Below are 8,339 nucleotides of genomic sequence, written 5' to 3' on the forward strand. Positions count from 1 at the left end.
TGAAAACCCTTCTACCAGGCAACTCCACACAGAAGGCAGGACACATAGCTCAGACAAGGCCCCCTATTTAATAGAAACAAGGAAACAACTTTTTATTTTTTGATCTAGTCAATACACATGAATCTATTCAGAAGGAAAGAGAATCCCCTACACAATTTATTTAGTTGAATATTTTCTGATTTTTACTCCCTTTTGTATTCTGCTTTTTATAATTTATAGTAGTATTTCTACTTTTAGGTGTATGCATCTGACCCTTCTTACTTACAAACTCCAGCCATTGTTTACTACCGGGTCTAGAAACCTGTGAAGCCAGATTGGCTGACACCTAGTTCCCTGAAGATTGAGAAATGGACAAAAGATAGGGGGATTTGGACAAGCACTTAGATTCTTCACTTTGGCACGCAAATGTTGATAGAAATCGGATTCAAGTCTTGGCATTTCTGCCTCTAGTTTGCATGCATCCCCTTTTTCAGAGTCACCTTGGTTTCCAAAAACAACAAGTCTGATTGATAAACATCTTGTGACAGTAGAAGCTTCCCTCAAGGTAACAAGTTTCTTACCTGAGAGGAGGTCCCTCCCTGCCTGACCAATCCTGAGATAACAAGGGACCAGACTACACCTGATCAAGATCACCTGCTCTGACAGCTGTGACATTTCCAAGGCTGCAACCCCCCAACCCTTGTCCTCATTCTTCTTTCTATAAAACCTCAAAAGTCATTGTCAGCCGCATAAAGACAGGGTCTCCCTTGTCTAGCTAGTGTGGCAACACTGATTAAAGTTCCTTTCATGTTTTTCACCATTAAAAGAATTTATGTCTGGAGGCTTGGTAGTAAAGGGGAGGGCACTCATGGAGCTTCTTTAGATTTAAAGGTTTTTATTTCCCTTCCCTGTAGTATCCCTTTTATCTCTTTATTTTTTTCCATCCTAACTCAGTTTGAGGGTCACAGGAGAAGTTCCCCGACCACCATATATATGCACTTGCAGAGGACTCCCCTACCATGAGTCCCACAAGTGACCAGACCAGGAAGAAGAGTCAAAAGAAAATACATAGAGAGCCCCTAGGCATGTAGTCTCATCCCTAATAGATAAGGACTCTATTTTTAGAGAATGCATAGAGAGGGCTTTATAAAAGCAATTGACAATGCAAAACAGTAACATTTCTGAAATTCTTTTTTTAAATATTTATTTTTTTGTTGTAGTTGGATACAATATCTTTTTTTATTTATTTATTTTTATGTAGTGCTGAGAATCGAACCTAGGGCCTCGCAAATGTGAGGCACCTCTATGGCTGAGCCACAATCCCAGCCCCACATTCCTGAAATTCTTAATAATATTTCTTTGTAGCAATCAGGAGAGGATCTTTGGTAATTTGGAAACTGGCCATCATTTGGCATTTTCTTCTTTTGTGCCCTAGGAATACAGGGTTCCTTCCCTCTTGGCCTCTTCTTGACATGATTAAGAGACAATTGGCTACCTACTACTTGCAAGCCAGAGAGGAACTAGAGTATTTGGAAAAAAAAAGATACACACTTAAAGTGTAAAGTGACCTCAAGGAGGTAGAAGCTTACACTCTGAATTAAATATTGTCTCCTTTGCAGGAACTACTGCTGCTCTGGTCAGTCTGCTGGGTGACTCCAACTCCTCAATGTCACATTCCCAAGTGCCAGGGCATTAGGGAGAAATAACTGTAATCATGGAATCACTTAAGCATCATCAAATCTATCCTACTCAGTGGTTACTGTGTCCCCTGGGATGCTCAAAAGCATATTAGCCCTGGCTAGGATTACTCTCTCTCTTTCTCAGAGAGTGAGCGCATCTCGGCTCTCCTTGGAGGCCCTTGACATAGGAGAGACCCCTGAGTCTGTCCTGACCCCCATGCCAAAGTGGCTGATGGAAAGCACTTTTTCCTCCTCCTGGGCACTGAAGGTAACTCAGCTGACATCACAGGAGACTGCAGCTCAGTCAGCAACATTGTCTGAGCAGTAGTTTGTGAACTTGGACCAAGTTCCCAGATCTATGCCAAAGGCACAGCCAGCAAGGCCACAATTTTGAATTTATTCACCAAGTGTTTATTGAACAGACAGTGCGGCAGGCACTGGCAATATTGTGGTGGAAAAGTTCCTTGGATTCCCATCTGTGCCACTCCCTGTTTTTCAGAGACCATGGGAGGGTGGCTGATGAGAAATCCCCACTGGCCTTGACTGTGCCCATGAGCCAGACCCTGAGCTTCACTGGGGAAATCATTTCTTCCAGTGAAAAGGAAAAGAAATGGGTTTGGACAGGGCTCTCCAGGTGAACTTGCTAAAGTGCAGCCCTTCAGAAAAGTGCCCTCGGCCTGTGCCCATCCTTCAGCACTGAACCGTCCTCACAGTTCACTCCATTTTTCTTTATACCCAACCTAAAATACTGTCGTCTGAACCCTGTTTCAGTTCTTTGTCTATGGGAGACGGAGAACTGCGAAACCTTGGTAAAAGGAAAAGAGCCCCAGTCAAAACACAGTCTCTTCTGACCCCAACTGTTCCACAGTGAAAAACCCACCTGCCCTTCCAGATCCCACAGAAACACCCTCATTCTGATTTCTCCAGCCAAATGTGTTCTTTTGTATCTGTGGTCAGTCTCCTGTCCAGCATGGTGTACAGTCAGCTGCCTGACCCTCAGGGTCAGTTTAAATGTGCACAAATAGTGGTTAATGTTACCATATCCTGTTAATGAGAACAAATAGCTCCCTCCAGTGTCCCATGCCCACATCAGCCCCCCTGGCTATTCCAAGTCTTCATTTCTCCTCATTACATCTCTCGGAGGCTTGACTTCATCTGTGAAGAGGGGCTAATAATTATCCTGTTGAAGAGTCATGAGGATTAAATGTGATCACATACACAAAGACTGGGAAATAAACAGACTTATATCTAAAGTTAGTTTGTGCTGTCAGATCTATTGGACATAAGCCCCAGGATTAAATGGATACTTCGTAGCTGACTGATCAGAACTCTTTCCCTACTGAGAAGGTTTAGGAAAGCTAGCCATCCCATGCCCCCAACACAGAGCACAAAACAAAACAAGAAAATTTAAATTTACAGTCAACTGTGAGGGCATGGATTCAATCCCCAGTGCCATAAAAATCAATAAGTAAAATTGTAGTAAGAAGTTTAGGTCAGATATAGGAAGAACTTAATGAACTGTGAAAATAATTATACATGGGTAGAGAGAGGTGATGGGAGGGGGGGATAGGGAGGGCAGCAGAATACAACTGACACTAGTATTTGCTGTATGTATATACATGGCTGTATAACCAATGTGATCCTGCAATCTGTACACGTGGAAAAATGGGAATTCATACCCTATTTGAGTCAAATGTATGATATGTCAAGATCATTGTATTGTCTTGAGCAACTAATAAAAAATGATAATAATTATACATAAAGGAAGGAGGCATTTTGGCTATGTTAGCACTTTTGAGGGGCTTTAGGACAGGAGGACTGTCCAACCCTCCCCCAGGGGGTGGGGGAATTTGCCAAGACCTCTCAGGAGGCAGAGGGATAGACTATATGGCCTCTTAGCCCCATTCCATCAGCAGAATTTCATGGAGTCTACAGCCCCAGATTCCCATACCGAGAGCTTTGCCTGGGAGATGGGGTGTGGCGCTGCTCCCCACCAAACACAGGGTTCTGACTGTGCAGCTGCAGATATAAATAACCCAGTGTGACTGTCCTTAGAGCAAATGCCTCTGCCATTGCCCAGGATGGGATGGAAAGAACAGGAGAAGGGTGCACAGAGGAGAAGCATGGGGGTAGGGGGTGAACTGTGGAGGGGAGCACTTGGGCCGACAGGTGAGAGGGAAGGTGAAGAGGCTGATTTCTCTCACCTCCAAGTGTGGGTCTGTGCGTGTTTATATGAGATATGTGTCAGGCAGGTGGGGAGCTGACCTACTTTTGAGGAGGGGAGGGGCGGTCCTTCACAATGTTCCTTCTTTCTGGTCCACTACCATCATCCTAGTACACAAATTCGTTATCTCTTCCTGGGGGTACTGCCTTCACTTCCTGTCTTCCTTGCTTTCCATTTCAGTCTCCTCTGAGTACACTTTACTTGCCATTGTTTCTCAATTCACTCTTCTAGTTAAAACACACACACACACACACACACACACGCTGTTCCCAATACAGCCTAAATTTTCCATCTACCATTGAAGACCCTGCAGTTACCAGCATAGCAGCCTAGCTCACCTCTTGACATGTGAGCTTCCCATGTATGTCTATAGCACATACAGAGTCCCTGCTCCGAGAAGAGCTCACATTGTCACATGTCAGGGAAGCAGAGAGTGTCCAGAGGTGGCAAAGCCTCACTGAAGGGAGACTTGAGAAGGAGGCGGTGTTGTTTTTCTCACTGAGGAGGTATGCAAAGCACTGCCCAGAAGACCCTGCAGAAAGTGGAGTGGGCAACAGAAGATAGCAAGGAAGAGAAAAGCTAGGAAAAAGAAGAAGCCAGAGGTGGCCCTCAGATTCCCGCCACTCCAATCCAGCGGGATTCAAGAGTCACCTGTGAACCAGATTCCTAAAGCTCAACTCTGATGCGTTGTTTCCATGTCGGCCACCATAAGTTGCTTGTCAGTTCACGTTTTTCCCCTTGCACCCCAGCCTTCATCTGCTTTTGCCTACAGCTTCTGCAACAGGATTTGGCCCTCAGGACCTCCCTCAAGGTGCCTGGTAACCTAGGGAGCACGTTTTCTGTTATACAGTTGGTAAAGGAAGAAGGCCCAGCTGAATTCCTGCCCCAGGTTCCCTGAGCTGACCTTATGTCCTTATAATAAAATGAAAGATTCATCTCTGTGCTTTTCTTTGGGCTCTCCCTGATACACGATCTTTCCCTACTCAGAGGGATCCTCAACACCATGGGGAGAAGTGGAGGGTTAAAGCAATAAGGCAAAGAAAAAAAGCAATAGTTTTATTTATTTTTTTAACATCCAAAATAGGATACTGAGAAGAAAAAGGGATAGATTTTGGCTATTAAAACAGACAAAGAGAAGAACAGTGGGATAACCACAGCCACTTGGGACATGTTGAGTTTCTCATTGTTCCATGAACCCCAGAACATCGAGCACCTCTGAGCCTTGGATCTCAACATGCTGTGTACTTTTCCTTCTAGCTCTGCCCAGCAGAATCCCAAAAGTTCCTTACTATTAACCAGGCCGGAAGTCCTCTTCTCTGGAAGCATCTGTGCAAGCCCCACAGGGCTGCTGTTCCCTGAGCCTTCTATGCTCTCCTCATTGAAGCACTCAGCTTTGTATAACTTGAGCATCTGTACCATCCAGACTGTCACCATCTTTGCATTCTTGGTGTCCAGCATGGTTCCTGGCACACAGTAGACAGTTGACAAAGTTGAATTACTTAATGCAAAATTCAGCTTTAAATGACTTAGGCTTCATGCAGCTTCTGATCCTAGGAGCCTGGCCACTGAGAACTGATTATAAACATGAGAGCTATTACCCAACCAATTCCCGGGCATTGCTAATTCTCAGTCCTCAACCTAATAGCAGGTGACCCTAAGCAGTACCATAGAGACCCACAATTCCCTGCCATATGTGCACTCAGGCAGCCCACTAATTCTGCAGTCACTACCAGAGAAGCAGCTTAACCTGGGCCCTGAAGGCCTCAAGCATGAGGGCGACCTGGGCTTGTCTCCTTTGTGACCAAGGTGAAGATTCCTCATTCCTATCTCTGGGCAGTTTCTCTATCTGTTGTGAGGTCATGCATCCTAATTAGAAAGCTCTTACAGATTCCTGAAAGGACTGTTATTATACCATAGTACAAAGGGTATTATGCCACAGTGGTGTAAGAGCAAGGCAATTAAAGTGAACTAGGAAATAATAAGGGCACTTATTCCCAGAAGCACATTGATTTAAACCACAAAAGCTCCTTGGAACAGGGCTTGAGAATTGTAAAAGCCTGAGCAATCAGGAATCCTGAGGGAGGGGAGCCCTTGCCAGGAGATTGCTGGAGAGTTCATTTGGTGATTCTTAGAGGGCTGGGTTTTGTTCCTCAGGTGTTCTCACTTTGGTGAAGTTTCCCGGTAATGAGCCTAGCCCACCTGCTGGGTTCTAAGGAAGGGCGACCTTACTTCCTTTCCATGAGAAACAAAGAACTGGCCTTATTGCAGCTCAATTTATTTTTCATTCTCTATGTGATGAAAACAGGCCTCTAGGTAATGGAAACTTTGTCACCACTTTTGCTTCTAAAATCTGCAAAGCAGAAATATGATCTGAGTCATACCTTGACCTAGCCATTGCTACTTCTGGTCAGCAACTTGGAAAAACCTCTCAGGTACTAAGTGTCCGTGAAAAATAAGCTACCTTACCAAATATGTCATCCAGGAGTGGAAAAGTCTATTTAAGTATGAGAATCCATAAGAAAAAAAAAAAAGTGACTGTGTTAGTCAGCATTTCATCACTGTAACAAAACACCTGAGAAAAACAACTTAATGGAGAAAAGATTTATTTTGGCCCCTAGTTTCAGAGGCTTCAGTCAACATGATCCACTTGTACCATTGCTTTAGGCCTAAGGTGAAGCAGAATATCATGACACAGGGGTGTGGCAGAAAAAAAGCAGCTCAGCATATGGCAGCCAGGAGAGACAGAGGGAGAGGGAGAGGGAGAGGGAGAGGGAGAGAGGGAGAGAGAGGAGGAAAGGATATAGTCCCCAAGAACACAGACCCAAGCACTTACTCCTTTTAACTAGGTCCCACCTCCTACAATTTCCACCACCAATAGTCCAATCAAATTGTAAATCCATCAATGGATTAATCCACTGATTAAGTCAGAGACTTCATGATATAATCATTTCCTAAAAACCTCACCTCTGAACATGCATTGGGGACTAAACCTTCAACACCTGAACTTTTGGGAAACCTTCCAAATCTAAACCACGTCAATGGTTCTCATTGCACAAAATTAAAAACTTATGATTGGCAAAAAGCACAATAAGCCAAACTATCAATGCAAATGAAAAAGAACAAATTGTAGGGAATTTACTTGTAACATTTATAACAGATAAAAGAATAATATCTTTAATATGCAAGATCTTTTAAAATCACTAAAAAAAAAATACAAACAACCCAACAGAAGAATGGGCTGAGGACATAGAGAATCCACAAAAGAAAAAATATGAATGGCCAATGAATGACTAAAAATGAATAAATAAATAAAAATGCTAAAGCAGGAGAATCACAAGTTCAAGGCCAACCTCAGCAATTTAGTGAGGCCCTAAGAAATTTAGCAAGACCCTGTCTCAAAAACAAAAAAAATAAAAAGGGCTGAAGATGTAGATCTGTGGTAAATCGCTTTGGGTTAAATGTCTCGTACCTCAAAAAAAAAAGAATAATAAAATAAATTTAATAAAAGAAATACAAATTTACAATGAATTCAATTCCAGATTGGCAAAGACTTTTTTTTTTTTTTTAAGTGATGATCTGCTGGCTTATTTGTCATTCTTTTTTGCAATGTTGGGGATTGAACCTAAGCCCTTGTGCCATGCTAGGCAAATGCTCTATCACTGAGTTATACCCCTTGTCTGGCGAGTTCATATTTAGCATTACTTATGAATTTTTTTTAAAAAAAACAACATGGTTCTGGGGATGGAAACCAGAGCTTAACACATGCTAAGCACACTCTCTGGCACTAAGGTACATGCCCATCTTATGACCTTCGTTGCAAAGGACACAATAACTATACTCTATGAGCCTGCAATTGTACTCCAAGTTTCTCCTAAAGAAATCTTTGCATCTGGATATAAGAAGACATTTATGAGAATGTTTGTAATGTCCCTGTTTATAAAACAAATGCTGGAAAGAAACTAAATAGCTTTCAATGGGTAAATATATAAAGTGTGATGTATTCCTACAATAGAATACGTGAGGTGGTAAAAATGAGCAAATTGCAGGGCTGGGGTTGTGGCTCAGGGGTAGAGCGCTTGCCTAGTATGCATGAGGCACTGGGTTAGATTCTTAGCACCACATTAAAAAAAAACCTAAATAAAATAAATAATGAGTAAATTGTAGCTATGTGCGGCAACATGCATTAACATAAAGTTGAGGGTATAAGGTAAATCACTCTAATTCCATTTGTATATATTTATAGTATTATAAAACTTGTCTCCCTTTAAAGGAAGATAGTAGCTGGAGGGGACAAGGAAGATTTTTGGGGTCTGGTCATTTTCTGTTTTGATCTACAGATGTGTCCATGCTGAGAAAATTTATCAAACTCCACACTTAGGATATGTGCGCTTTTCTGTAGGTGTGCCATACTTCAATTGAAAATGTTTTTTAAAAACAAGTAAAAAAAAAAAAAAAGG

Source organism: Marmota flaviventris, chromosome 12 (genome assembly GCF_047511675.1).
Source record: "Marmota flaviventris isolate mMarFla1 chromosome 12, mMarFla1.hap1, whole genome shotgun sequence".
NCBI classification, from domain to species: domain Eukaryota; kingdom Metazoa; phylum Chordata; class Mammalia; order Rodentia; family Sciuridae; genus Marmota; species Marmota flaviventris.